Consider the following 8,417-nt stretch of genomic DNA (forward strand, 5'->3'; position numbering starts at 1 on the left):
GTGCTGCATCAAGTTATCCAGAAGATCTAGCTCAGATAATTAATGAAGGTGATTACATTAAAAAAGATTTTCCAAACAGCCTTCTATTGGAAGGAGATACCATCTAGGACTCTCAAAGGTAGAAAGGAGAAGTCAATGCCTTGATTTAAAGCTTCAAAGGACAGGCTGACTCTCTTATTAAGGGCTAATGCAGCTGGTGACTTTAAGGTGATGCCAATGCTCATTCCAAAAATCCTAGGGCCCTTACGAATTATGTTTATTCTGGGCTGCTATACTGTCATTTTCTCTTGAACAAAGAAAGGGTACAGCTAGAGAGAGCCAAGCAAAGCAATCCTGATCTTCTGAGTGGTAAAGAGGGGAGGCAATGAGGGGATTGGGGTTGGAATCTGAGGCGAGGCTCTGTTCTTGACAGAGGGACAGAAGCCATGGCTTAGAAAATGGACTGTGGTGTGGGCCTCTTACACTTCTAGGCTGAGGCAGAAGATGGCACTTCGTTGGAGGTCATCCAGATCTTGGAGGCACAGCAGCTGGGCCAAATGCTAGTCCCCAGAGTTCACAGTCCCCAAAAGCCAATGAGATGGCTGATGTTCAGGCTTTAACAGCTGCCACTAGGTCCAAAACAAATTTTAAGGCTCAGAACACCACCACAAAAGGCCCAAATCATGCCTTTGATTTCTCTTAGGCTTTCAATGCCAAAGAGATACCCAATGTGGCACCTAAGGCAGCCTATAAATCCCATAATGCCACCCCAAAGGGCCCAAATGGTGCTTAGGATTTTTCTGAAACCACTAAGGCCCTAACAGCTGATATCCAGATCCAGAATATTGAACAAGCCAAGATGGCCACTTCCAAGCCTGAGGCACAATCCACCTAAGTGTCTCTGAATCTGATGGTGCAGCTGCACAGATAGCAGTTGCTTCCCACGATCAGACTCTGGAGTCCAGGGCCATAATTTGGGATGAGAGGACCTGTAAGATAAATAACTTGAATGTGAATGAGAGCAGCAGTGGGAATCAGAGGAGGGCTCCACTGGCTCCAGGGACTTGAGGGTCTGCATCAGTTCCAGTTTCTACTCAGAACCCATATGGTGCACCCCCAAACTGCTCTAGCAGACCCCATTGGCCTGGCAGAACCCATCAGGTAGATCCTACCAGCACATCGGAGCTTCCCAGCTAGGCAGACCCAACCAGGCTGGCAAAACTCAGCTGCCTGATGGAAACCCATTGTCTGGCCTGGTATGGTTGTCTGGCTGAATGCACTGGCTTAGCAGAATCCACCTGGATGGCAGAACCCATGAGGCTGCCATGGTCCTCCAGATTGGCAAAGCCTTCCTACCCCTACCACCAGCCTGGCTTCTGCTGCCTAATTGGTCACTTCCCACCAACTGGTCACACCCACCTAACTGGTAGAACATGCGACCTTCTCCCATCTTGTGTGCCTCACAGAACCTGGGTTCCTCAGGTACAGCCCTTCTTCAGGAAATAACAGCTAAGTTGGCTGAATACCTGATGCTTAAAGATTACACTAAGGTGCCCATCAAATGCTCAGAAATGCTGAGGAATATCATCCATGAATACACTGATGTTTATACAGGAGAAGAAATTTGGGATTCAATTGAAGGAGATTGACAAAGAAGAACACCTATATATTTTCATCAGTACCCCTGAGTCCCTGACTGACATACTAGAGACAATTGAAGACACACCTAAGCCCAATAACACTATCTTAGTGATATGAGGCATCATCTTCAGGATCGGCAACCATGCCAGTGAAGTTGTTCTCTGGGAGGCATTATGCAAGATGGCACTGCATTCTGGAATGAGATTGATCTCCTTGGAGATCTAAGGAAGCTTCTCACTTATAAGTTTATAAAGCAAAAGTACCTGTATTACAGATGAGTGCCCAACAGCAGCCCTCCTGAGTATGAGTTCCTCTGGGACCTCTGTTCCTACCATGAAACCAGCAGATGAAAATGCTGAGATAGAGATTCCGAAGAGAGATCCTTGTGACTGGACTGCACAGTTCATGGAGACTGCAGATGAGGCCTTGGGTTTTCTGGATGCTGCCGCAGCTGAGGCTAAGGACCAGGCTGAAGGGAGAACTTGCAAGGGTATTTATTAGAGATGAAGCTGTAGCTGGGCCCTGTGGCTGAGATGACATTGAGTTTGAGCTGCTGATCTGGCATCAGGAAGGAGATTTTGGCGAAACCTGGTCTAGAATCCCATTTACCTTCTGGGCCAGATACCACCAGAATGCCTACCCTGATTTCGTCAGACCTTCACTGGCCCCATTATTGACCCTGGTGGTACAGTCAATGCCAACTCTGCTTCCAACTTTGGTGTTACTGGTTTATTCTGGGTTGAGTGAGATGTTGATATTGCTATTCAGCTGCATTAGTCTTTCCCCTGAGTGAGGCTGAAGCCTCAAATTTCTTCTAAACACAGCTATCTAGAAAGCCACATCCTCTTGACTAAAAGTGGCATGCAGGACAAATTTACTTGCTCTTCCTTGTCTGTTGCCGTTCTTTCCCCTTGTGTGCTGTCAAGTTTTGGTATCAAATATAAACTTTGGAACAGCAAAGTGAAAAAAAAAATCTGTTCTGCCTGTGCTCCATTCAGGCAGAACATCTGCTTGTAATATGGGTTACTGAATGTTCCAAGGCCACTGTTGATACCTACTTCTTAGAAACAAACAAAAATAAAGGTTCCTTTCAAAATATCACTGCACATTGATAATGCACCTGATCACCCAAGAGCTCTGATGAAGATGTACAGTGAAACTAATGTTGTTTTTGTGCCTCTAACACAAAATCCATTCTGTGGCCCATGGATCAAAGAGTAATTTTGACTTTCGAGTCTTATTACTGAAGAGATACATTTTGTGAGACTATAGCTGCCATAAATAATGATTCCTCTAATGGATCTAAGCAACGTAAATTGAAAACCCTCTGGAAAGGATTCCCCATTTTAGATGCCATTAAGAACATTTCTGATTCATGAGAAGAGGTCAAAATATCAACATTAACAGGATTTTGGAAGATGTTGATTCTAAACCTCATGGAGGACTTCGAGGGGATCAAGACTGCAGTGGGAAAAATAACTGCAGATGTGGTGGAAATCACAAGAGAACTAGAATTAGAAGTGGACCCTGAAGATGTGACTGAATTTTCCAGAATCTCATGATGAAAGTTTAACAGGTGAAGAGTTCATTTTTATGGAAGACCAAAGAAAGTCATTTCTTGAGATGAAATCTACACCTGGTGAAGATGCTATGAAAATTGTTGAAATGACAGCAATCATTTAGGATAACTATAGTTAGTTGATAAAGTAGTAACTGCACTTGAGAGGACTGACTCCAATTTTGAAAGACACTCTACCATGGGTGAAATGTTATCAAATAGCATCACACACTACAGAGAAATCATTTGTGAGAGGAAGAATCAATCAATGTGGTTAAATTTCACTGATACTTTAAATTGCCACAGCCATTCCCATCATCAGCAACCACTACTCTGCTCAAGTAGCCATCAACTTGAAGCAAGAACCTCCACCAGGCAAAAAATTATGACTCCCTGGAAGCTCCGATGATGGTTAGCATGTTTTAGCAATAAGGAATTTTTTAATCAAGGTGTGTGCATTTTTCAGGCATAATGCTACTACACAGTTAATATATTTCAGTATAGTGTAAATATAACTTTTACATACACTAGGAAACAAAAAAATAATTTGACTAGCTTTATTACAATTTATACTTTATTACAGTGGTCTGAAACCAATTTGCAACTGTCTCTGAGATACACCTGTAGAAGGTAGATCATTCCCCACTTAATTCTTCTCCCATACAGTAACATCTTTCTCTCCTTTGAGGTTACATATCACTTTATAGTATCTCTGTTTGGGCAGTTATGACTTTCTACTGCCTCATTTTCCTCCATTATAATGCAAGTTCTTTTAGGGACCTGAATTTTTTGTGTTTGTATACTTCACAGTTCCTTGTATATAGAAGGGGCAAAATAGTTGTTAACAAATAAATCCCTTGGGTGACCACATATTCATTCAGAAAGTCCAGAATGATAGGAGGTAGCCTCTATAACAATAAAGCATTTTTAAGATGTTTTAAGTTTTAAAACAATAAACAGAAGTTTTAAGATGAACTAAAAGTATTAGAAAATTGATAATATAAATTGTTATATTTCAAGAAATGATACAAATAAAAAAAGAAAAAAATCATTAAGTTTTTATTCAGCAAGTATTGAACTCCTGCAGTATACTACTTTACTAGGAGCAGAGGTTATAAAAATGAATAAGACATGGTGTCTTCCCTACAGGAGCATGTTAATCTCATTCAAGGTATGCTTTTTACTGAGAGAGAGTGTTAATTCTACAAATGGGTTATTAAGGGAATCCAGGGATATTTGTGATTATGGTGTTAATCTTAAAAGAATTTGTCACAGACAGAAACTATATCTATCTAAAACCATTCCCACTGTGCTGTCTCACCACTAAATTCACAGCATGGATGATATACTGGATCACCTTTCAACTGCCTTCCTTCCCTAAGGATATTATGTACTTGCTGTGATAATGCAACTTAAAAAGAGTTGACATAGATTCCATTAACGTGCAACTTGCTTACGAGTTGTGTTAACATAAACAACTATCAAAATAGCTGATATGACCAGTATGATTTCTATATATAATATGAACCACACATCTCATATTTATATAGACTTGGACCATCTATATATAAATGTACAATTCTATATAAAGTTTCTTAATTTTTAGGATGTGTATGTGACCATTAAAAGTTAAGATATAATAGATCAGTGCTATTCTGTGGTTATAAAATGTGGTCTTTAATTATTTTTTTTTTATATTTTTAAATTTTATTTATTTATTTATGATAGTCACAGAGAGAGAGAGAGGCAGAGACATAGGCAGAGGGAGAAGCAGGCTCCATGCACCGGGAGCCTGACGTGGGATTCGATCCCGAGTCTCCAGGATCACGCCCTGGGCCAAAGGCAGGCGCCAAACCGCTGCGCCACCCAGGGATCCCTTTAATTATTTTTTTAAAGATTTTATTTATTTATTCATAAAAGACAGAGAGAGAGAGAGAGAGGCAGAGACACAGGCAGGGGGAGAAGCAGGCTCCATGCAGGGAGCCTGACGTGGGACTCGATCCAGGGTCTCCAGGATCATGCCCCAGGCTGAATGCGGTGCTAAACCGCTGAGCCATCCGGGCTGCCAGTGGTCTTTAATTAAATGTGACTTTTCACACTTGGACTTTTGGGAGATGGAAGCTCCTCAAAATATTTTATTGAAGACATCTGCCAAAAGGGTTTATTTTCATGAGTGAGAAGACATTGATAGCTCACAGGACAAATTCCCACATTATCTTTTCTTTACATCACTAATGAACATTTCATCCACCAGATTACTCAAGATTTCGAATATTATCTCTATTTTTTTTCAAAATAGGCTTTAGAAAACTGTCTCTTTTTCCCCTTACTACTCCTACCCTTGGGGGAAATCTCAAGTCAGGATGACTTTAAAATTCTTTTATGCTAACACATTATTAAGAATTTAGGAAGTACTAGACCAATATAAGTTGTTTCTTATGAAAATATTTGTCTTAGCCAATTTGGGTTACTATAACAAAATGCCATAAGCTGCATGGCTTATAAACAATATAAATTTATTTCTTATAGTTTCAGAGGCTGAAAGTCCAAGATTGAGGTACTAGCATAGCCTGGTTCTTGTGAAAGTTGTCTTCTCATTTGTGGACTGTCAATTCACATGGCAGGAAGATAGTGAGAACTCTTTGGAGTCTTTTTTATAATCTATTAATTAATCCTGTTCATAAGGGCTCTACCCTCAAGACCTAATTATCTTCCAAAGGTCCTACTTCCTGTTATCATGACATTGTGGGTTAGGATTTCAACACAAGAATATTGGGGGAACACAAACATTCAGTCCATAATAATTTTTTAAACAAAAAATCCCTGAGATACATCTTATAACATTATCCTTTGCATCCAAATTACTAACTCAATGATGCTGTGAAGAGAGTTGTCATCGACAATAATAATAAGCAATAATGATGCCATTTATATAGTTCCTTTCATCTTGAGCATTCTGAAAACCTTATAAAGGAATCATTTCTGACATGTAACCATCTCTGGGGAAAATTTGGAAGCTATTTTCCAGCTGGCCATCAGTTAGAGACAGGAAGTAAAGAACGTGATTCCCAGCAGATACTGCAGGATATACAATGTAATTACCTAATTTCAAGTAGATTTTGGACACTGGAGCTAATTAATGTCCATATCCTTAAAAAAGTGGCATTGGAGGGATCCCTGGGTGGCGCAGCGGTTTGGCGCCTGCCTTTGGCCCAGGGCGCGATCCTGGAGACCGGTGATCGAGTCCCACGTCGGGCTCCCGGTGCATGGAGCCTGCTTCTCCTTCTGCCTGTGTCTCTGCCTCTCTCTCTCTCTCTGTGACTATCATAAATAAATAAAAATTTTAAAAAAAGTGGCATTGGAGAATTATTGAGTACAAAGTGATCAGGACTTCAATTGTACATCTTAGCTAAAAGACAAAGCTTCCAATAACACTGTCTTCACAATTGCTGATTAAATGCTGCTTGAACAAACTGAATCACAGTGTGAAGCAATTAAGAGATGTAGTAATTTCTTAGCTGAGAATATAATGCACACACACACACATACACAAGCAAAAGAATATAAAAAGTCTGTAGATTTATTGTGTAGATTTGCAAATGCAGTAATGTGTCCTAACACTAATTGCCAACTGTTAATTTTACAGGGCAGCTTCCCTGCTTCTTGATTCAACAGTGCAGGTGTACCCCATTCCATGAGGATTCACGAATGAGAAATTCACCATAATGGAAGAGTAGGGCATAAATTCAATATATATTTCCAGAAATATCACATGAATAGAAATTTTTCAGCAGACAGTTTCCAGGAGCATATACAAAATGAAATCTCCAGTTGTCTCTACCTTGCCACAGAAACAGCAGGATATGACCAGCTGCTACTCATATCTCCCAGTCTGATCTTGGATGTGCCATTAAATCTAGGTTGTGGCAGTAGGGGAGGATAAGTTGCCTGCATGAAGCAAGCATTTGAAACTAAAGCAAGGTAGAAAGAGCAGGGCTTCCTGCATCCCATGCCTTAATTGAGCCATGGCTTCAGGCAGGTGGCAGATGTTCAGAGTTAGTGGAGTAACTGTACTCTTGTGCTATAATCACCTAGAGGCAGAAACAGCAGAAAAAAAATTAGGAACACATTCCTTACATTTGATGGAAAAAGATAATTTATTTTATAGAAATCTGCTCTACAAGTAGTTTTTCTGGGTAGTGACTATTAATGAAATCAAGTAATGCCAAAATATGGTGAGATCTGCTACTAATTCAATGATTAAATATCAGAAAGGCAACAATAATGAAAAAAACCGTGAGCACTTAAAAATAGTTAAGGAGAAAAATAAACACCCCTCAAACAATTCAGATGAAAAAAACACATTTTATTCATTTAGTATATAGATATCATGTCCTTATTTCCAGTTATATTTTAATACTAACATTGAAGTACAAGGTTAAACTCTTATCTTCCCAACTCCTACTCCATCATATTAAGTAGTAGCAATTGTATAGAATCTTAGGATAAGAAGTGAAGCAAGACCAATTTCCTAGACTCAACTAATATTGGAACTATATAAATCCAAATTAAACAGGCTCAAAAAGTAAAATTCAGAACCAAGTGCAGACATCTGACTAACTTAGACATTTGTCTAAATGATCGGCAAAATCACATTCTTCATGCTTTAGCCTGCAATTTATGGTTATTTTGTCTTTTAGGAGGTCAGTGTGTCTACAATGGGCCTACAATTCACCTCTCTTCTCATCAAATTTTAATTTACTGTTGCTTTTGAGTTTTACATAAAGACATGACTTAACAAAGCCTGTGATAATTTGACACCAGTACTTATGGAACATTTTATAATGGCTTGATAATAAGTATTTCAGTTTCCTGTCAGATTCCTGGTAATGTTCTGGATGCCTGAAAACTGTAAAAGTCGTCTCCAAATAAAATCTCATTTACAGTTCACAGTATTTCATTTAAAAAAAAAGTAATCAAGAAAGAAATAGAGTCACAGGTGGATAGAAATAATTTTCAGAGAGAAAAATTTTAATGCCAAGCCTAAGAAAGAAATTCAGAGTTTCAATCCTCAGTAGAATTTTTCTAAATTGTGGTTTCTTTATAATCCTAATGATACTAATCTTAACATTAAAACTACAAATAATACCCTGAAAGAGCGATCTTAATGAATAATTCCAAGGCACCCATTTCAATTTTTTAAAGTTATTATTAACCAAACCTTCTTCTTTCATATTTT

At 39.1% G+C, this 8,417-nt stretch overlaps 1 pseudogene; it reads left to right on the top strand.

Moving 5' to 3' along the window:
• The first annotated feature begins 425 nt into the window (after positions 1-425).
• Positions 426-2,367, top strand: LOC112925692 (melanoma-associated antigen D1 pseudogene; annotated as a pseudogene).
• Positions 2,368-8,417: the final 6,050 nt, after the last annotated feature.

The sequence above is a fragment of the Vulpes vulpes genome, chromosome X, assembly GCF_048418805.1.
Source record: "Vulpes vulpes isolate BD-2025 chromosome X, VulVul3, whole genome shotgun sequence".
Lineage (NCBI taxonomy): Eukaryota > Metazoa > Chordata > Mammalia > Carnivora > Canidae > Vulpes > Vulpes vulpes.